At 37.1% G+C, this 22,851-nt stretch overlaps 1 protein-coding gene and 1 pseudogene across 3 annotated transcripts in view; both read left to right on the forward strand.

Annotated features, from left to right (window-relative positions):
- Positions 1-22,851, forward strand: part of AKAP6 (A-kinase anchoring protein 6) — a 564,294-nt gene that overhangs the window by 457,099 nt on the left and 84,344 nt on the right. The gene's annotated exons all lie outside the window — the stretch shown is intronic.
- LOC123945369 lies at positions 5,108-5,208 on the forward strand (annotated as a pseudogene).

A 22,851-nucleotide genomic window follows, 5' to 3' on the forward strand; every position in this document is an offset into this window, starting at 1 on the left:
TTACAGCTGAAAGATTATGTAGCATTAGTACCCATTTTAACTAAGGCCTTTATACTTTCAAGGAATTTATACAGGTGATTTTATATTTCATTTTGAGGGCTAGTTACTCTCATATAGTTCTGCTTTTATGGGAAAAATGCAAGTGTCCTCTATCTTTCTCTGTTGGTATAAGTATTAAACAAATATGTCTGCTGTGCAAATGGAAAAGGACTGTCCATTTTGCATAATCCAATGCTCACTAAACAGACTGATTAGATTTTTTAACTCTGCTCTGGATTTGAGGTTGCTTATAAGAATTCACAGGAAACTCTTAAAAATATTTTTAACACATAAATATAAATCAGAACTGGCGAAAATAAACATAGACTAGTCTCTTTCAGTGAGAAGAGTTAATATGGACTGTATGGTCCTATGCACTTACTAAAGATACTAAAATTTCACGTTGGGTTTCCTGGTAGTAAAAGCAAAGAGGGAAATATGCTTAATTGCAAAATTTACATTTTCCATGAGAAAAAAAATTACACTTCCTTTGAAGAAATTAAGTTTATTTTGATACTTAGATATGAAAACACTTTGTGTTAGGAATTTTTTTTTTAATGTAAGGGATTAGAATGGCGTGGTAGTGAAATGTTTAACCACAATATTTCTTATAAGTAAGTTTCTAAACATAACACTTTTAACAAGTGAATTGTTTTTCTCTAACTCTGTTGCCAGATAACATTTACAGATTTTGAACACAGCTCTCAACCACAGGTGGTTCCTTTCAATGATAGTTTGGCCGGGTGAGATTAATTAGAGAAGACATCAATATTACATACTTGAAAAGAAGAAGGTAGGGGCACCTGGGTGGCTCAATGGGTTAAGCCTCTGACTTCAGCTCGGGTCATGATCTCAGGGATCATGATCGATCTCAGGATCGAGCCCCGCATCAGGCTCTCTGTTCAACGGACAGCCTGCTTCTCCCTCTCTTTCTGCCTGCCTCCCTGCCTACTTGTGATTTCTCTCTCTGTCAAATAAATAAATAAAATCTTTAAAATAAAAAAAAAAAGAAAAGAAGAGGGTATTAGGAAAGTGAGGGAGAACTATAACCTTGAAGAGAAAGAAAAACAGTTGAAATTAGTTAATATACAACTAACCAAACAAAAATGAGTAATCTAAAACAAAACAAAAAGAGTAAACTAAGATCATGGGTGGACAAACAAATAAGAAAATTAAAAAAAAAAAATCCAAGCAAATAAAAAGAGAACTAAACCTGAAAGAAGAATTGTTTTAGGGAAAAAAAGATAAGAGAAAGAGATATATTTTAAAGGAGAAAATTGTCACTTTTAGAGAATTCAGGTGTGTAATAAAAGATAAGCATTATAACTTTTTAAAAGAAATGAGTATGGAGTAGGATTAGAAATTCTGGGGAATATGAAGCACAGTGTAAAAAGAAAAATGGGGCATAGTTGACTTGTTATTTTATAACTGTTGATGCCAAAATGATGTTGTCATGGCTATGAACCATCACAGAAAACAGATTAATCCTGCTACCCCTGTATTCTATAAATTCACAAATTTCAACCCTCTGCAACAGTTTGCTTTTGTTTTGTTCTGCACCAGATTGCTCAAAATAATTTCAGCTGTAGTCCGATACCTTTATGACTGAACCTAAGCTCCTAAAAATGTAATACTAGGGTGGTTCATAGTCCAAGTTGTAGTAGCTGGGCTTAAAATAGAAGAAAATTCATTACCTTTTTTAAAAAAGAACTTTTACATGTTGATGTACAGAACAGAAGTATATGTGTCAAAAATTAAATTCTGGGGGTGCCTGGGTGGCTCAGTCGGTTAAGCATCTGACTTGTTTTTGGCTCAAGTCATGATCTCAGGGTCCCGGGATTGAGCCCCTTATCTGGCCCCACGCTCAGCAGAGAGTCTACTTGAGGTTTCTCTCCCCCTCCCTCCCCTCCCCACCATTGGTGTTTTCTCTGTCTCTGTCTCTCTCAAATAAATAAATCTTTTAAGAAAATTAAATTCTGTTAATTAGGCCTTAGGTTGGAATTTCAGTACCAAAATGAAGCAAATTACTAGTTATTGAAGCAGTCAAGGTAAAAATGTACCAGATATATCAGGCACAAGAACCTAATGATAATTTTTTACCTCTTTCTCAGTAGATTAATTGTAGAGCTTAATTGTATGTTAGATTAAAACTCCATTAAGATAAGAAGAATATGCTTAAAATCATTATAATATTTCAAATAACATTATCTAGTCATTTTAGAAGTGATCAGAATAGGAAAATCGAGGCTGCCTCCACTGCTCTGTAGAAAGGAATTTGTTGTTCCGTGTTTATTAAAGCTACAAAGTCCTAGATAACTGTCATCTTAATGTGAGCTTTGGTGAATCTGGGTTTGCTATGACGACAACTGTAGATCTTTTTCTTTTCTTTCTTGAGAGAGGACAAAACTCATCCTGAAAATGCTTAGAAGAAAAAGTAGACGGATGTGCTTTCTGAACAATATAGGAAATGCTGTTTTTGCTGGCGCTTATAATTCCTATTTGAATCACTTTTTTAAGAGGGGAAAAAGAAAAAAAAAGAAGGATGTTAAGAGAATAGTATGCCAAGAAATAGTTGGCTCTGTGTGCAGAGGGGCAAGGAAGGGAAGGGCCGCCAGCAGTTTTTGTCTCTGGTGGGTGAGCTACTGTCCGGAAGGTGCGTTGGCTCCAGGGGCTGCCTCTGCTGTATTGTGCGGCTCCCTCTCTGCCTGGCCTGGCCTACTCTGGCCTAGAGTGGATCAAACAAGCCGTGGGGAAAGTTCCCCTCATTTGCATCACTTCTAGACAGCCCTGTCGTACTCTTTGCTGACAGGAAATCACTGTCTTTGTCACCTTTTCTCAGGGCCCTCCTTTTGGCAGAGATGGGCCATGTGACCACGCTTAATCACAACAACAGGGCTGGCTCAGGACTCAATGACATGTTTTCCTCAGCACTTCAATAAATGGGGTAGAGGAGTCAGGAGGAAATGACTACATTAATTTTAAAGTGAAAAGATAATTAACACTTGAAGGACTAATGCTACAACCTATGGAATTATTATTCAAATTGAAGTTAATTTATCAAAAACTCATGAAAACTATCTCCCCTAATGCAACTGTTTTAAAAAATAAACCTTGAATAGTGAGAGTGGGGCGTGTTGGAGGGAGAGTGGGAAGAAGGCGGGGAGAGAGGTGCTGTGGATGGAGAGGGAGAGAGAAAAGTGGGGAGAGAAAGAGGGAAATCTTATAGCAGGCATAAGCTGTGTTTGAAAAAGCAACTTAAATGGGCTAAAACTTCAACATTTGGGACTGAAGCTGGAGCATGTAAAACGCTTACTTAGATGATATGAATAGGACACTGGCAAACAAAAGCAGCAGTGTGCTCCTAGAAAACTGTGCTTAAAGGAGTTTCCTTGGCAACAGAAATGCAGTTCCAAAAGTAGACAGAACTTTCCTCAGAAAACATACTATTAATAACAACCTTCCGGAACAACTTGGAACAATTTGACGACTTGGCAGTAATAATGCCAAGTGTTCTGCAAATTAATCTAACACATAACAGTTATGTTTCCCTTGCCCGTAATTCTGCTGGACCCCACCAAGAACTCCTTGCTTTTCGGTGGCCCAAATGCGAAAAATATTTCTAAATGTTGTCATGGAAAAAAGAAAACCCAAAGAAATGCTAGTGGTCAGCAGAGGCCAGTGATTGTGTTCAGCCTTTTGGAACCCACAAGAGAATTTAATGAGATGAGTTTATTCCAATTAAAGCCACTACATTTAGGATCTCATCCCAACAAAGATGTTTCCATGAACAAAACTTGTTCAAGGGTTAACAGCCTGAGAATTGCTGCAATGTGAAGCACATCTTGAGGCCACTGGTTATATAAATGTAACACTTCACTAAATACGTGCTGGGTGTGATTTTGAAAAGCATCATCATTTCTTGTCAGCCCAGAGAATAAACTAATCTTGGATCTACTTGGCCAATGGGAATCATTTGAATTCTCCTGAAGGCAATACGTTTGCCAGCCAAGAAAGGTGTAGTATTCCCCTCCTCTGACCTTTCTTGAATCCTTGGATCTAAAGGTTAAAAGTAATCAATATCTCATTGCGCGGCTTGGTTTCAGGGTAATAAGTAATAACCATCATGTTAAAATCCAAATGATTACAGATAGCACTTAAATGAGTTGACCTGTTTGGGAGCTTTTATTAATTGCAATCAGGATAATCATTAGAGTTTGCTAATAAAATTTGGGATTAAATTGCAAAAATTTCAGCCTTTAACTTTTGAAAAAACGACTCTCTGTTAATTAGATGTGAATGTGTAGTGTTTCCCTCCTGTGTTAAGCTGAGAGATTTGGCTTTCACCCCACATGTTTGGAGATTTCTTTCTGGTTTTTATGACATGAATTAGAGGAACACTTAAGCTACTTATAAGAAAGGGTGCTTGTTAGATTCGCTGTCACCTTTGGCTGCAGATCTGCTTGATACAGTGTTTTGGGTTTCAGGTCAGTGAGTCCATGGAAATGTCCCTCACCGACTTTTTAGCATTGCCTGTTTTTAAATTACTTATCTTTAATGGTTATATTCATATATGAGCTGATGTGCTTTGTAGCTAGAAAAAAACAAAACAAAACAACCTAGGATGTGTGATTAAACCTCACATGGTATAACTGAGAGTTATTTATTTTGTTGGAAAAAAAAGGAATACCAAACTTTAAAGATGAAAACCAAGTATCATCATTGACAAAAGAATCTTGTTATAAAAAGGATAAATGTTAGGTTTAATGTTCCATGTAATTACATCAGGAAGGCACTGGTTGTCATAACTGTAACTGCCTGTATTGGGAAGGCTTTGGTTATCCTAACTAGATCATCACTATGACACAAAATCATGTAACTTACAACATAAGTTATATCATAACATTACCAAGTGTGTAAGATATGCTGTTGAATCCAAATATTTTTTCCTTATGATTACTCTAGCTTTTACAATTTATTAGGATTTCATGCATCTATTCCTAAAACAGGAAGTTAGGGCTAGAAGGGTACCTAGATAGCATTTTGGTTATTTAAAAAAAAAGTCCTGGTAGTCTTTTCAGCAGCACATATATTAAAATTAGAATGAGAGAAGATTAGCGTGCCCCCCCCCCAAAGGATGACATGCAAATTGGTGACGCATTCTATATTTAAAAAAGAAAAGAAAAAGAAAATGAAGTCCTGGTACCTGTTCAGAATAGTCTGGAAAACCCTGGGTGGGAAAAGCTCAACATGGTACTTTTTCAGATAAATCCTTTAACCTCCTGTTTTCTTGTCCTTATCTTACTACCATGTCTAACTTTAGAAAGAGGTAGATTTGTGGTTGTCCAGGGGACATCACTTTTGGAGTATTAGAAATTCCCCAACCCAACTATTCCCATTACTAAATGTCCATACTGCCTTAAATCCCATCCTTAAGATTAATTTCTTTGAGATAAAAAGAATGCATTCTACTGGATGCATATATTCTCAAGGGGCAGGAGAATAATACTGGCTTAAGTGCCAATGTTAACATTTCGTTTAAATGGAAGGACACTGGGAAGGGAAGATGGAATCGGTAGAGAGAAGAAATCTAGAAAAGGGACCAAGGACAGTTCTTATTTCACCATTTGATAAAAAGGGAATCGTGTGTGTGTGTTGGGGGGGGTGGTTATGAGATAGGAGTAGGATGGAAGGAAAAAAAAACTAAATTGGTCAAATCTTACTATTTGACTGTTTTTATGCCCTATACACATGAGCTTGTTTAATGCTCTCACAATGGATTATTTCCCCCGTTTCATGGATATGAGCATAAACAGAGAGGTTAAGTGACTAACTTAAAAGAACCAGTTTCTCAGGTTAGGCTAGGACTTGCTGAGATTCTGAACAGCCTCCAAATCTCAGAGGTTTAAAGTTACAAAGATTTATTTCTCACACATACTACTCATCCATCACAGGTTGGCTATGGGCTCTGATTGGCACTGTTCTTACTCCAGGACTCAGACTAATGAACTAAATATTCTCTCAATGCGACAATAGGAAAAGAGAGTTCTAGAGGGTCTTCCTCTTGACATTAAACCTTCTACCTGGAAGGGAAACATGTTACTTCCTCTCAGAATCATTGACCAGAACTAATCACACGGCCCCACCTAATTCCAAAGTTGATAGGGAAATGCATCCCTACTATGTGCCTGAAAGGCAGAAAACTAGAAATAGTTGTTGAGCTGTTTCTGTAGCTACCACAAGAAATAAGTAAATAAATCAGAGTTTGAACCCAATCTGGTTGCCTTTAATACCCACAATCTTTCACACACTACTTGCCTGCTCATTATTGCCTTATATCTTCTTCTTTACTATAGGCAAAATTCTTGCAAGTGCATTTTCTTGCATGAGCTCTGCATGAGCTTCTAGTGCCAGAGAGAAGGAAGTTCCTATATGTTAAATGGCACATCAGCAGAGAAAACGTGATAGACTTGGGTTTGCTCCTTAGCCAATCATCAGGCTGTTCTGTGAAAACCCCCAAACTTTCTTAAGCACCTCAGCACCCTAGGAGAATGTTGCCATGTGGAACAGGGACCCTCTATATTTTGTTAGATTCAGGAAAGCTAAGGCTGAAAATATTTATGTTTGTTGGGGGGGGTGCACTAAAGGCAGCATTACCCTAGGAAGATTCAACCTCATGGATCCTGTTATTGCCAAAGGGAGTCACTGAGGAAGGGTCCCCATGGAGAGGTACTCTAGAGGAATATCATTTGCAAAAAAACCATTTTCCAGTCTTGTCAAGGAGGCAATTTCAGTTCTCAGAAACAAGGGCATTCCCAAGCATATTTTTTAATAATGTTGGCATTTGCGAAGCTCATACATTCTTAAACTAGGCACTTCTGCGACACTCTGTTCCTAATGAGGCACACTGGGGTAAGCTAAGGGGAAGCAGTGGTCTTCCTGCTGAACCTTCATTCATTTACATAAAACACAAAACATAAACATATACACAGTACCCACACATGTCGCACACACACGCACACACACACACACACACACACACACACACACACACATGCGCATTTTCTCTTGCTGAAGCCAGGAAAGAGTCAAGCAGGCCAGTGCTTCTGGGATTGATTCTAATTTTTCTTCCAAACTTCTTTAGACCACAGAGCCTTTCTCCAGAAGGACATCTATACACCCCTGTAACTCCTCTGAACTTACTATTTCAGCTGCTTTCCTAAGTAATTGATTCTTTAAGTTCATTGATAATGACTTAAAGAAAATTTGTGATTCGTGGTATTTCCCTTGTTGTCTTATTGTATCCATTGAAAATAAGAAGTTCGTGGAAAGGGTATATGTACACATGAACACACGTTTATGTGTGTTGACACATATATACACATATACAAAGTATTAACTCATCTAGTTAAAAAAATCGTTCATAAGGATTAAATTTGGGTGAAACCAGAGTCCTTGGACCAAATATGCTGGTAGTCCTGAGACATTTAAATACGCATATGTAAATATATACACAAACTTCTTCATATATATGCTAAGCTTCAGTTTGGAGCTTATTTCTATGTTATAAGTCTTGGCATATTCAGATTTGCTACCTTCATTATAATAGTTTTACCCTGTCGGTATTCATAGGTGCCTCCCTAACAGAGCCTTCCTTGGGAATAATTTAGCCATGAGTACTTTGTTACAATTAAATGCATACTTTTTAATAGTGATGATAGGTTTGGACTTTGTGGACCGAATGTGAGAATGAATGATTATAACTTTTGTTAGACTCCACACTCCAGGAGGGCAAGGTTTGTGTCTGCATCATTTATTGCCGTATCTCCACTGCCTAGTGTTGTACCTGGCACATAATAGAAATGCAATAAATACATAATGAGAAACATTTTTCAAATAGATTTATTTAATAAAAATAATAAATAAATATAGATTTATTAATTTATTTATTCAAATAGATTTATTTTTCAAGTAGATTTATTTTAATTAAATCCTACTGATTGGAACTATGCTATCAATTCATTATTTTTGCAAGAAAACAACCCTATTTTCATGCGGTGGTCATTCAGTCTGAAACCTCATGACCGCCTCTTATAGTATATAAAAACAAAACCAACAGTCTCTCTCCTTTAAAAACTGTACTGTTGAGTGAAGTTCTTAATACTCAGGGTACTCAGATTTGGCCAGGTTGGTGTCTGGGAGAAAAGGGGTGGGGGGAGAGGGAGGGAGGGAGGAAGGGAAGGATCATGATGCCCATGTCTGAGACAAACGGTACAAAAATGTACAACTAATCACCATAATTCTGTGGCTAGTCTTCAACCTCTCAAACTGTATTATTTGGTCATGTATTCTTGATTATGTAGACAGTATAATTACTTAAACATATAAGTAATAACATGTACCATAAGAATGTAGAACCTAAAAATAGAACAGTAGATGCAAGTGAACGTGGACATCATTAGACATGGTAGGAATATCAGCACATTTTTTTTTCCTGTACCATAGTTAATGGGACAGATTATTGACATATTTGTTGTAGAAAATTAGGTTTGACTTCAGAGCAGTAGGTATGTCTAAAGAAGTAGTCATGAGGAAGGTGAGAAAAACAATAAGAAGTAACCCAGGTCCGTTGTGATGAGGGTGGATAGATGGAGTCTAAAAAAGACGGACTCCTCTTTCCAAAGCTACAGCTGGCTAATTCAGAATATGCAACTTAAAAAAATTAAGGTTGACCACTGTAAGGTCATGGGAAAGCTAAAATGTAATTTTGAAACTGTCTCCCACTCTTTCATTTAAAAAAAAGTTTCACACTGTTCATAGTTTTAAAAAATTATCTTCTCATATAGTCATTTAAATTTTTAACATAACCATTAATTGTGAGCTTCAATGATTTTATGCAGTTAAGAAAAAGCTAAAAGATGTGCCATTTAAAATTAGAATTTGATAAAGATTTGTGATGAATTCACCTCTTGCCCCTATTTTTGTCCTTGACATCCATTTGGGTTTACTGTCTTCCCATTGAACTTTTTCCTTCCTCCTCAGCTTTCCTCAACTGGGACATGTTGAGATTTGAAAATAAGTGTGAAGAACGTTCCTCTGTGTGATCTTGCTCTCTTCTTCCTCAGTCTCTTCTGCCTGCTGATGCTAAAGATCTATTCCATGAATCACTAGATTTCTTGCAAGCCATGAACAAAAATCGTGTTCATTAAAACTTAAGTATAAATGAATCTCTAGAGTTGAGCTAATTGAATTCTTCTTCAGCAACATGGGAATATAGCAAAATAACTCAAAGTTGGCTAGCATTTTATAATCCATGTTTTGATGATAGTTTAAGAGGCTCCGTCCGTCCAAGTTTGGGTTAGAAAAAGAGATGAAGTATGGAAACACTGTCAGAAGCCTTTCTGTTTACACAAAGATCCAGGGATACCATGAGTAATGCCAGAAATCTCATGTGACAGCCAGCTCCTGTGGGATTTTTTGAGCTCACCAAGTTCAGGAAATAGACAGTTCCAGAAAGCTGATTGGAGTTCAAAGATTTTTTTAAAAAAATTAACTGAAGTGAATAATTGTATTCTCTGTCCATTGTCCAGCATTGCTGCTGGGACCTGTGCTCTGCTCTCCCCGGGGCTAGATAATATCGGGCACTCAATAAATACTTTCTGATTTAAATCGCCTGCTTAATGAGTGTTTTCTCCTGAATCTCCCAAAGTGAATCTCTTAGAGGTTTTGTACAGTTATTTATTTCCATGGGAAGTGAGAAATTTACCTGGAGTTTCAGGACTGCGAGTGACCTTATAAGGACCTTCATTTCATTTCCTCTTTCAAGGATTGTTTTTTATCCATTCCAGATAGGAGAGAATTTGTCCTCCATTAAAGATCTTTCCAGAGGGAATTCCACAGCCTCCCATTAAAATGTTTAACAACTCTCCCTGCCCTGAAAGTCTTCTTATATCTAGTGTAAATCCCTTCTGTTGTTAGGTTTAATTGTCAAATCGGCCAGAATCCATGCTCGGTAATTAAACCTCTTCTTTCTGTTTTCTGTATAGTCACATTTCTCAAGCTTTTGCAGGTTTCTTTTCAAATTAAAAAATCTTTTAAAAGTCCTTTCTGTTGGTTTTGTCTATCTAACTGAAACCACTTCTATCCTCTTTTGTAGGAGAAAATATGCTAATATTGAGGTAGTGATGGTAGGTCCATATATTTGAGTGGCTTTACCAAACTCCATGGATTTCTCCATCAGGTTTTTCAACTCTCTCTTATTAACAGTTAATAAAATAGTTCATGGATGGTTTGGAAGAGGAATATTGCCTGTGTGAGATAGTATGACATATCGTATACCTAAAAAAAAAAAAGTTTGAAAAGGAAAAGAAAATGATATAAAATGGGCTAAAAAATCTTCGCATTTAGGGACAGAGCTGCTTCTTCTCCCAGTGGATGCGTAATATATTATTTATGTAAGAGTGAGCATCATGCTTTTGGCTCACATTCCATTTGGAGCATATACAGTATGACAGTTTCCTTGGCTTATTGTTGTATATATGGCTATCTATTTTTAATACATTGCTTTTGTCTTTTTTCATGCTTGCTTACATCTGTTGTTATGAAAACTGACATAAAGTTTCTAAACATAAAAGAAGTGATGGAGAAAGAGATGGTAGGAGACAAACAACATTTCAAAAGAGTGCAAGATGGAGAAACAGGAGCAAAGTCTCCGTGGAGAGAACCAAAAGCAGCCTCTGCAGGATAAATGGCAGGGTGGGTCAGAACAGATTTCTGTAGTCACGAAGAAAAAATGGTCTTGAGGCTCCGGAAAGCATTTCTATGTTAGAAGGAGCGTAGTTCATTTTCCATCAAATTGTTTAAACTTTTTAAGCTGCAGTTTTCAAATCTGTGAAGTTGGGGAAAACCCCCACTTTGAAAGGTTGCCAGGATTCCATGAGTAATGTATATAAGAGGTTCATCCTTTTGGTTGGTAAGTAGCTCAATATATAATACAGACTCAGGGGTTAACAAACTACAGCTGGAAGGTTGAATCCAGCCCATGGCCTGTTGTTGTTGTTGTTTAATAAAGTTTTATTGGAACATAGGCAGGCACATTCATTTATGTATTGTTTGCGGCCATTTTTATACTTCCATAACAGAACTGAGTAATTTGGACGGTGACCAAACGGCCAGTGTGCCTAAACTATCTGACTGCAGAAAAGTTCACCATTCCCTTGTATATAAATAACTATTATGGCAACCCTTTAGTAATATACATTATTCTACAGACTTGAATGATTTCCCAGTTCAATTTTCTGTCGCATCACAATAATACCTGTTGATTACCACTCTTTTGCCCAAGGTTCTAGTTTTCCTCTTATAACAACCACAAGTCTACCCGTTTTCCTTGTTCTTCAATGTAGCATTAAATGGTTAATTGGTTCATTTCACCACCAGGTGGCCTCCTCTGCTCTATTGTGCTTGTGGGACCCAAAGGAAAGCAGAAAATGGATCTAATGCACTTCTTTCAACTTTGGCGGTGATTCTGCTCTTATTAGCAATTCTCCGGTGGCTTTGCTGTTCTGAAATGACTCTCTATTTTATATTTGGTCCTGAAACATAAATTCACACTGATCTTTTTAGAAAATGAATTCTAAATCGGAGTTAGAAACAGTTAAAACAGTAAAAACAAAATAAAAATATTTAAATTCGGACTCAAACCTACATCATAGTGATTTTTAAAAAAAGAAGTTTGGGTATCATACAAGAGGTTTACCATGACTCAGTATTATTCTCAGCTGTGTCCTAGCAGGATTGACTAATCTTTTTTTTTTTTTTAAAGATTTTATTTATTTATTTGACAGACAAAGATCACAAGTAGGCAGAGAGGCAGGCAGAGAGAGAGAGGAGGAAGCAGGCTCCCTGCCAAGCAGAGAGCCCCATGCGGGGCTCGATCCCAGGACCCCGGGACCATGACCTGAGCCGAAGGCAGAGGCTTTAACCCACTGAGCCACCCAGGCGCCCCAGGATTGACTAATCTTGAAGCTTCCACAGGAAAAACAAAGGCCATGCCCCTCAGGGATCCATATGTTAATTTCTCTTGAAGAGCATAGGTGAACTTCAGATCAGTACCCCAGTTTATGTTTTTTTTATTCTCTAGATTCGCCTTTTGAGTTTTCTTTTATCTTATTTGTGAGCTTTGCTAAAGACCAGTGCCATGTGAGGAAGATTAGAAAGCTGTGTGATAAAGTGCTGGAGAAGGAGGCTGGATTCTCCTTGGGCAATGACTGTCTTATCCTCTCAGATTTTGTTTTCTTCATCTATAAAGCGGGGGATGGACTGGGTGGCTTAGAGGTCCGTTCCAACTTCAATATTCTCTCACTGGTGAAAAATCCAAGATAATTCCAGTTAGTAGTTGATTTGGCTAGGAACCATCTGGCAAAAACCAGAACTATAGGAACTGGATTTCAAAGGCTATGGAAACAAACTCATGGGTAAATGTAATTTTGTAGCACATAAAAACCATACCATAAAAAGCGTATAGTTTCTAAATGCCACATTATTTTTAGTTCATTTCAGGTAGTAGTAGTAAATGCAAGTTTTATGAGCCTTCTTAGACTCTTTCCTTTCCTTTTTACTTTTATTCAGTAGTTGATAACTCTTCAGTTGGATTCTGAACAGTGTCTTGCTAAATCTGTCATGGAAATTTAGCTTTCTCTTTGACGTCTTATTTTCTACACATTTTAATTTTCCTACCTTTTTCTTTGGGCAGAATGATCAAATCCTCCTCAGATTTCTTTGCAGCATAGAAAAGATATATTCACTTTTATTTCCATTGAAAATGGATCATTTTATATGGTATGAACAAGCTGTTCTTACCTTCTGCTTGGGTTGTGATATGCACATCACTGGTTTGTATTTGACTTGTCACATCGGATGTCATGGCAAATACTGCTAAAGGCATTTAGCTGTCTATGAGGAAAGGGCCAGAATTGTCCCTAGGGCATTTTGGTAAAGAACAGGCTCACGTTTGAATTCAGAGTTACCCTGGGAGACCTAGTGACAGGCAATCTCTCTAATTCCAAATTCCCTACTGGGGCTACTTCTCTGGAGAGCTATCTGGTTAAAGGCAGATTCATACTTGCTTGAGGAAAAATTGATTACGAGTTTTTTCCCACTTTGCAAACTACACTAATTAGTATCAAGCTCAACTAATAATTTATGAAATTTGCATTGCTTTCTGTTTGCCTAAGCACAAACATTTCCTACCATATATATTTTCAAATATGTGTTCATATGTCTCATGTTCATGTCTAACACGTATTAGGAACGAACGGTCTAATAATTTCACCTTTCCTTTAGAAGTCAGGAAAAGTGAGAAGAAATGAAGCTGTCTGGTATTAGTGACTGTAAAGATAGGCAATAAACATCGGTTTGGGTTACTGTATGCTCTGAAAAACAAAATAAAAGGAAGGCTATCCTTTTCCTTTAGTAATTTATAACCCATTTGGAAAAGCAAAACCAAAAAACATGAAACAATAGCAAAGATAGCAAATATGTGTGGTAGCAAAAAAAATAAATGCTGGTCTTCTTTGGATGTCTTCATAAGAAGAAATGATATTTGAACTGGACCTCGCTGAATTTAAATAAGTGGAATGAAGATACGAAGATAGGTACGTTGCAGAGGAATACAACATAGGGTCGGGGGAAACCCTCAGATCTAGGATTTAGTTTGATAAACGACTCGGACTTTATCCAAATCAGGAAGATACATTGGGGAAGAGGACCAAATCAGCAGCACCTCCTAATAGCTTTCATCCATGTATTCAGTGAAAGCCAGCAAAAGGCAAGATTGTTTTTCATTGAACATTGAGTCCTAGATTCAATGTTTTATGTAGTGAAGGAAAATTATATACATAAATATACAAACTAATGGCATAAAAGAGATGAGAAAAGTTACGCCAAAGGTCATATTTTCTTAGCAGGCATGATTTGGATCAAGTTTGAACAAACACTTTTATCTAGTGCTTATTATGTAACAGGAGTTGTTCTAGGATCTTTGCATGTATTTAGTGCATTCAATCCTCACAGTTAACCTTGTGAAAGTGGTATTAATATTATCCCCTGATGAGCAACTAAGGCACAGGGAAGGGCAAAGTGAGTAAGCAATGCAAACGAAGCTTAAAAAATAGGCAAACTGATTCCAGGCTTATATTTTATTTTCATTTATTTATTTATTTTTGCCAAACTCCTTGAATCTCATTGATTAACAAATTCAAATGCATGGCATGGGTCCTTTTCTGTCACCATGTTTAAAGAACCTAGTGATCAAATGGTTATGTGTGTGTAGGTTTTGAGAAGTAGTGTTACTAGGTAATACCAGCATGTTCCCTCCTCCCTTCATTAAGTGGGGAGAGAAATAGTAGCACTTTGTTGATATATTTTCTAAAAGACGAAGACTATGTATACATAGCTCATATATATGTATTATATATAAATATTGTTTACCTTTTCAGTGGCTCCTCTCCATTGTGACCTATTTTATTCTCTAGTGTGGATGGTAGTTACAATACCTTATTTCTAAGATGGATAATGAAAAGGAATGGGAATTACGAGTCATATGTATTAAAGTCATATCTTACAAGTCATATTACAAGTCATATGTATTAAAATCTAAGACTTTGTTTTAAAACAGCACATCTTCCATAGAGATCTGAAATTTCACACAAACAAGATCTGTTTATTTCTTAAAACGTCTGTGGTGGGTAAGTGGTGAGGATATCATTGTCCCTGATTTACAGATGGGATGACCACAAAAATATGAAATAACTTCCCTCAACAGAGCAAGCCACCAATAGAGCAAAACAGAAGGAATAGCCCCAGAGAAAATGGTGCCCATTGAGGGGGCTCCCTGCTGATGTGCTTAGAGAAAATCCTCCCAATCACAAGGTTTGTACCTATTTCGTCTTGAGAAGTTATCCAGTGTTATGGCTATAAGCTGCACTGAATGGCCACATCCTGGTACTTCTGGGGTTTTTTGTTTAAATCTCCACTTTCTGAATTTTTGCAGCTCTTACACTAATTTTTAAGTTGTCAGTATCATATTCTTTCATCCAATTATTTCAGGGGACCCATTCACTGAAAACCTTCTCTCTAGCTGTGATCTCCTTCCTCTTCTCCAACATTCTCTACTGTTAGGTAGTTTTTATGGTTTATTCTCTGTGGACTAGTTATTGTTTCCCCTATCTGGTGAACTTTTGTAATTTCCCCTATTTCCTTATTACTTTCTCTCCATCCGTCTGTGTATTTTTTTCATTTTGTCCTCTAAATCTTTACTCCTTCCTCTTTCTTTCTTTTATCACTCTTATGATTGGACACACACACAAACACAAACACTGTGTTTCTCTTTGATGGAGCTATTCTAATAAATGTCTTTGAATGTTTATGGCAGACTCCCTTCCATAGCTGGAAAAATGCTCAAAAGCTCTTATCATAACCAGTATTTGCTCTTTTTAGTCTTAGTTTATGCTAATAAATTTTCACCTGTACCCTAGATCTTCTTTAAACTGTGAGCCATCATTCTTCTGAACAACAGGTGTGACTATCCCTGAGAGCCTGTCTGCCATTTTAGCCTCAACTTCATGCTACTAAAAATTTGTGGAGGTTTGGAGGATGAACTTAGATCAAAATTAATCTGGCCATAGAAGCTCCAAGGGTGGGGTTCTCAAGTGTGTTTTGACTACTCTGAAGTCCGTTTTAATGACATTCTTGGCCTTATTTATTTACCTTATACTCCTAACGCCTACCAATTTTCTCAGAATTCTGGACTGATTTCTAAAGATGCATTTTCAAGAATGACAGCATGACATAGCAAACTAAGCTGAAATTCCTCCTGAAAGTTCTGTTTCTGAGTTTTAGCGATGTCTTACTGACCTTGGGCAAGTCACTTAGCTTCTATGTATCAATTTCCAATCTGTAAGACAAAAGTGATATTACTGACTTTCCCCATGGGCTTGCCATAGGAGAACAAAAAAGAAAACAATCCATTGAAATGACAGTCAGACTTTCTGATGCTGGAACAATAAACAGTGCTTAAAGCCTGAAATCTCTAAAATTTATTTTCTGAAGCTCTCTCTGTAGTAAATATGGACATGTACCCTCCAAAAAACGAAAAAAAACGAAAAAAAAAAAAAGAAAGAAAGAAAGAAAAAGAGTCTAGAACAGAAAGGTTTTTAAATCCATAGTATATTGCCATTGGAATTGGAAGTTGGACCCACCTCTTGCATCTTGGTCAAATATTATTGCTCCGAGAAAACACTGAATTCCTAAAAGGTGTCCTTAAATATTTAAAAGGTTTCTGTCACCTTCCTCTTTTCTTTGATACATTTCTATAGAAGCTTTTCTTGGGTTAACCATTCCAGGCCATGGGAAACAATTAACTTTATTCACCGTTTCTGTCTAAAAATTGAGAATAATATTTATGTGTTGGAGATTGTGATCAAATAGTTTTTCTCTGAACATATGAAGTTCAGAGATAAATGGAGGCTATCACATGCTACTCATTTCTGTGTACTAATAGTATACCTGACGTATATTTCAACTTCTGATACAGGCTTACTTGGTCTTCTGTTTGGAAGAAATTCAAATGAATAAATATTTTCCAACTTCCACAGCTAACCCATAATGCTAAGAGTTGCTATGGATAAAGGGTGAACAGCACATGATCCCTGACCATACACCCCCATTGTAGGAACTTATAATCTAATTCTGAAACTACATTCATCCTTATCTGAAGTGAAGGTACCAGAGTACCCCCAAAAAGTGGCCTCAGGCATCAAATATTTTATAATTCAGGGATTTGGGTGGTCACCAAGAAAAACTCCATGGCATTTTGGATCTATTAAGATTATGGATGTAAGAACCCTTTAAAAAGTCAGAAACACACTACAAAGGAAAAAGTCTTGATGTGAATATATAATGGTATCATGGCATTTCCATTGTGTTTTGGTAGTGGACAACTTGGGAAATGCTTTGATCGGCTCTGTCTTAAAACCTAAGACATGGTGAGTTCTGGATAATCATGGTGAGTTTCTCAGTGCTGGTGTCCATAGTCCCTGAAGAATGCCCATGTGCACTAAACTTGAAAAGATAGCTGTTGATAATGACATTATGGGGGGAAGGGTAGTGCTTTCAGCCTTCATTTAGACCACTGATTCTTGTAGATTTCTGAAGTCACCGTATTCTGCAGCAATCTTTTTGATAAACTACAATGGCTGCAGCGCTCTACCTCTCATTTTTCTTGTCATCCTCAAAGAGAAAGCAAGATACTCTCCTTGAAGAAACATTATCAACAGCATTAACATTAGAAATATATAGTCTCTTCCTTATGAAATTAATTTGGCATTATTTTTGAGGTGCGCAACATCTTGGCAACTGCTTTGGTTTAAAACTCTGTGATTTGGGAAAAGCACGTTTCAGAATGTTTAATTCAGCGATACAAAAGACACTAATGAAATATGCATGTATGAATTTTATATCATATTAGTTCCCTCTTTCTTGAAATCTGAATAAAAGCCAAACATCTGGATTACGTTTGAAAAGCCTGAATTTCCAATTTTCAGAGAGATTCAATCTATTTTGACATTGCACACTTAGCCTTAACATTTACAGTGTGCTATTAACATTACTTGCAATTGTAAAAAAAAAAAAAAAAAAAAGTCCAGATTTAAACAAACTTGGTGCCTCCTAATGCTAAAAATACATCTATATTTGAAATGGCTGCTGCTGCACAACTGTATATGTCCATGGTTTAGGCTTCGTCAGCATTTCTATTATAAATACTTGCATTGAAGAAGCCTATAATTCAGCTATCGAGATATGGGGTAAGCTTTGATATATAAATTCTCCCATGGTTGTATATTAAAACAACAAACAGCAATTCATATAATGCTTAGTTTGAAAAAGTACTCTTTGATTCAGTGTTTACTGAAGACTTCAAATATTCAAGGTACTCCATGACTGGCCAGAAATGGAATAGCCCTCATCCTTTGAGAGTTTATTCTTCAAATATAAGATAGATAATAAGATTTCTGTTTTTATACGTATTTGGGCATATCTTGGCAGCAAGGCTAAAGGCAAGTGTATATTTATGGTCATAATTTAGGGAAGTAAATAGGGATATCAATGCTTTATTTCATTTCATGATCAGAGTTTATCTAAGATACAGCTGATCAAGTTTTAAGGGGTAAAGTAAGAAGTTCTGTGTCTACACAAGAGATCAAGGAAAAGAGAAGAATGTGACACCGTCTTTGAAGTTTGCATAATAGTAAGCCTTCAGTGGACTTTAATTTACTACACTCAAATTTTTACGGGATTTCTTGTAGTATATTGTAGGTAAATCTCATTCTTCCTGTGACATGTGGAGAACAGCTAAAGTCAGGAATTTCCTTTTTCTCATCTTATTTTGCTTTACTTAAAAAAAATCCAATAGATTATAAAGTAGTGCCCAATGAAACAAAAATAGATGTGTTTCAAGGCATTTGTTTAGGTCAGAGGATGGAAAGCAGAAGAAATAATACTTTTAAATTGGAAACTTTTTTAAAGGAGAAAACTGAGTTTCCATTACATTAATTGCTGCTCCTTGTGTCTTTTTTCCATCCTACATCACGTACTCTAACAGATATTACATAATTGCATAACTATTCTTCCTATGTGCTGACATGACATTACGACAGCCCTGATATGGTGCATCATAATGAAACCGTAATTAGAACAGTCATGATGTATTATGGCAATGATCCACATCGTCACTGAAGTGCATTGGAATGCACAGAAAACCCATTGAGATGTGCAGATTTTCAACATAATATAGCCCAACCATGAAGTTTCATAGCATGGAGGAGAAATTGCCATTATGCCACACTGCTGGCAGCAAGGGTTATAACACATTTCTTCAGTCTGTTGGAGAAAGTTCTGTATTGATGGAAAAAAATTTTTGAGAGTGCCATTTGTGAAGTTTATATCTTTAAAACAAATCTACAGGAAAGACCTGTTGAAATATGGACTTAACTGCATAAATTCTATTGAAGTTTCCCATAAAATGTTTACCCAAAAAAGGACCCAAAAGGTTTCATTTACTATCTCAAATTCAATGAAATGCTTTTCTAAAGAAGTACAGATTGAAGATGATTTGAGGATTTTCATTTAACATTACCTTTTCTTTGGATTTTCCGTGTCCCATCTTGAGCTCTGATTGAATAGCTTACATTTTATGTGGTTGTATCTCTGCTCCCTTTTTGTTCTCCTAGGTTTCTCTACATGTGAATCTTATATGTGAGTCTTGTTCTAGTAAGTATTGTCTTCTCCTTACCTTGGTGTGTTTTGGTCTTGGCATCCCTCCTATACACAGAATAATATCATCATGATGGCTGATTTGGCAATACGAGGAAAGAGCTCAACTTTCTAAAATAGAGAGGAACTTTAGACTTTATTTTCTAGGCCAGCCCTCATTCAGTGCCTCATTATGTCATAAAATCTCCCTATCAAGTACACTTCTGGTCTCTACCTGCATACCCTTGGTAAGTGGGAACTCCCCATTGCCCAAGCTCTGCTCCTACTTATTCTTCAGCCTTTGTTCCCATGCCTGACCTCTGAGACCAGATGAAAGAAATTAATATTCTTCTATTGAAAGCCCTCTAATTTTCCAAGTCTACTAACTTGTCCTTCCCTCTCTTCTCTCATATTAAACTCTTATTTACCCTTGGCTGAATATCTTCAGCTTCTTCAACAGCTTGCTCCTCAGAGAAGCACTGAATATTCTGCCTTCTTTGAGTTCTCTCCTTTGGACATTTTAGACATTGTCTAATCCCTGCTTGGAAAATGAAACCCAACCAGAACCAGGACTACAGGTTTGAGCTTAGTAAGTCACCATCAAACTGATCTGTTGCTTTTCTTATTTATAACCCTATGTTTGTCTCAGTCCAGCCCCAGATCATACTTCCTTTTTTATATTTACCTTCCACTGTCTGTTGACTCATTGAATCTAAAGACAGTTGAAACCTCCTTACTTCTATTGTTTATGCAGTTTTTGTATTTTTATTTTTTATTGGTGGGAGGTTATTATCTCAGGCTTGGCTTGACTTGTCTCATATCTCCCATTTAGATTTAATCTACTATGCTAGCATGTTGTGTTCCCTTTGGAGTACAGTATCATCATAAATAAACATTGTGAAGCAGTTGCCTATGAATCAGATCCCACTCAGAGACACAGTTCGGCCTGTACAGTGTTAAAAAGTTTTAATTCAATGTATAAAAATGAGATTTCACATGAAAATATATATTTCTGTCTTCTCTTAAACATATATTACTGTTCATACAGAAGCCATCTTGAAGCCATATTCTCAACATAGGAACAGTTGGCAGAGCTGGGTAGTGGTTGCCTCTTTTGGATGGAACTTGTGTTTTCCTACCCTCCACAACCCACACTACTTCTTCCTTTTTCCCCTTCCTTGGGATCAAATGTTAGTAATCCTCACATTTTTGCGTTGTTTTTCTTTTAGTAGAGAAAATAGCTCTCTTTTTCTAAGACATTAGCAGCAATTAGAGTATGAAAGAAGATGACTTATCTGTGCTCAACTCACCTTCTTCCCACTGTTATGCCCGAGTTTTCTCGTCTCAGAGACCACCAAGGAGCCAAGCACCGATGCAATCGCATGAGGGTTTATTTGACAAGCTTAAGCTTGGGCCCAAGTATACCCGACACAGCGGAGTAGGGACTTGGACCCCAAGGTGACATGCTTAAGCTTGGGTCCAAGTATACCCGGCGCAGCGGAGTAGGGACTTGGACCCCGAACCAGATTACAGTCAGAGTTTTTAAAGGCAGAGTAGGGGTGGACTGGGCAATGGGTGAGGACAAAGGGAATTAGGGATGGCATAAGTCTCTAAGGAATTTTGGAAGCAAGGTCTCCAGGACCTTGAGGGGCTAGCTATTGTTGGGAGAAAGGTTATTCTTCTCGTGAGACCCTTTAGATGTATATCAGTGGGCCATATGCTTGGGAATGATTCTGAACACCATCTTGGAGGTTTAGAGATAAAGGAATTGTTAAAGTAGACTTACAAGATCCTAGTGGGACCTGTTGGGGTAGCGGGGGTTGGTCAGGCTAGGATTGTCCTTAGCAAAATCTCAAGGTGAGGGCAGTTAAGTCTGCAGGGGAGAGCCACTCTGTCCGTTTCAAGAGCTTGTCAGTACGTGAGGAATTTTAATGATTTTCTTCTGCCTCTGTTTCCCACATCAGCTAAACTTGAGGTGGGATGGCCTTAATTTTCTTGCCCTCCACACCACCAGCTGCCAGGCCATAGGGTACTGGATCTAGCTAGTACTGGGTCAGAAGAACTGATTGTTAAATATTAAGGAATTTTGTTGGCAGTAGCAACCTTTGGTAGTTTGGAATCTGCCATGGTGGGAGTATTTATACCAGGGAAATCAGCAAACCCTACAAATCAGGGCTTTTTTTTTCTTTTTCTTTTCCCCGCAGAGAGCCATTTTGTGAGTATACCGCTACCTTGTGTGTATTTGAATTCCTGCTCTCTGAACTAAAATATTTATTATTCTTTATTGATCATTGAGATTAGTATAATCTGGCATTCCAATCAACATGCCATAAACATATTTTACTTCTACGTATCATTAATAAAAATATCGAATAAGACTAGACCGAAAAAGAGCCCTGTCGTGTAACATACCCATGAAACCATTATCTTTACATAAGTTGTTCAACAGGTTCTCAGGAAAACTTGTACTTCTGTACTACTAAATGATTGCATCCTTCTGCTCACTTTATGCTTATGAAAATTGAATATACCTGATCTAGGAATTCACATCCTTGCTGTAGGGATTTAAGTCATTAGATTTTGGGTGTCTGTTCTTAGCAATTTAATTATGTTTAAAATCTGGTTAGTAGTGTAGTAAATAACTGGTATTGCTACAAAATTGCATTGAGAAGGTAATAGGATTGAATTTCTACACAAGTTGACAGTCAATTAAAATTTCCATATATCCAATGAGTTAGCCAGTTCTTGGCCGAGAAGCTAGAACAAATGCCTTCCTCCTAAGCCGAATCACTTCAAAACAGGCAAAATTTATAATAAAGTCAAATCAAGACTCAATGCATCAACTAAAACGTGAGCATGGCTTATCAAATACAGATCAAAAGCAAAAGATGGACTAGAGAGCACCCACAGTATTTCTTCCCTAAATTCCTCTATTTTTTTATTGTCACTGGAGGAAAAATAACACATTAAAATCTCCTTACTGAATTACTGTCCTAAACCAATAGATCCATGGGGCTTGTTCAGCTAAAAACCACAACAGACTTTGTAATGCAGTGATGTAATCTTGGCTTTGTGTCATTTATATTCAACCTAAAAAAAAAGAAAAAAACCCAATTTTCCTCAATAGACAGGCTGACAACAATATTGTTCGCCGTGGGTTTTTATTTGGATTCTTTCCAAATGGTTCACATGCCTTCACAGTAACACATCATGCTTGCTTACGTTTTTTGCCTGAATTCCAAAGTTTGCCCCTTTTACTAGCTTTCTATTTTTCTTTTAAGGTCTCAGTTATGTTTGTAAAACTAACCAGCTCCACCACAAAATTAGGATGTATCTTGCAGAGTGCATTCATTTTACTTTTTGCATATTTTTCCCGAGGTCATGTCAAGGTTAGTTTGAATTCCATCCTACATTAAGACTTCTTTCACAGCTATTTAGCTCGGCAGCCTACTCCCCGCTGGGGTCTGCCCCTTGGGCACGTCAAAGCTTCAGACCTGACAAATC

Source organism: Meles meles, chromosome 6 (genome assembly GCF_922984935.1).
Source record: "Meles meles chromosome 6, mMelMel3.1 paternal haplotype, whole genome shotgun sequence".
Taxonomy (NCBI): Eukaryota; Metazoa; Chordata; class Mammalia; order Carnivora; family Mustelidae; genus Meles; species Meles meles.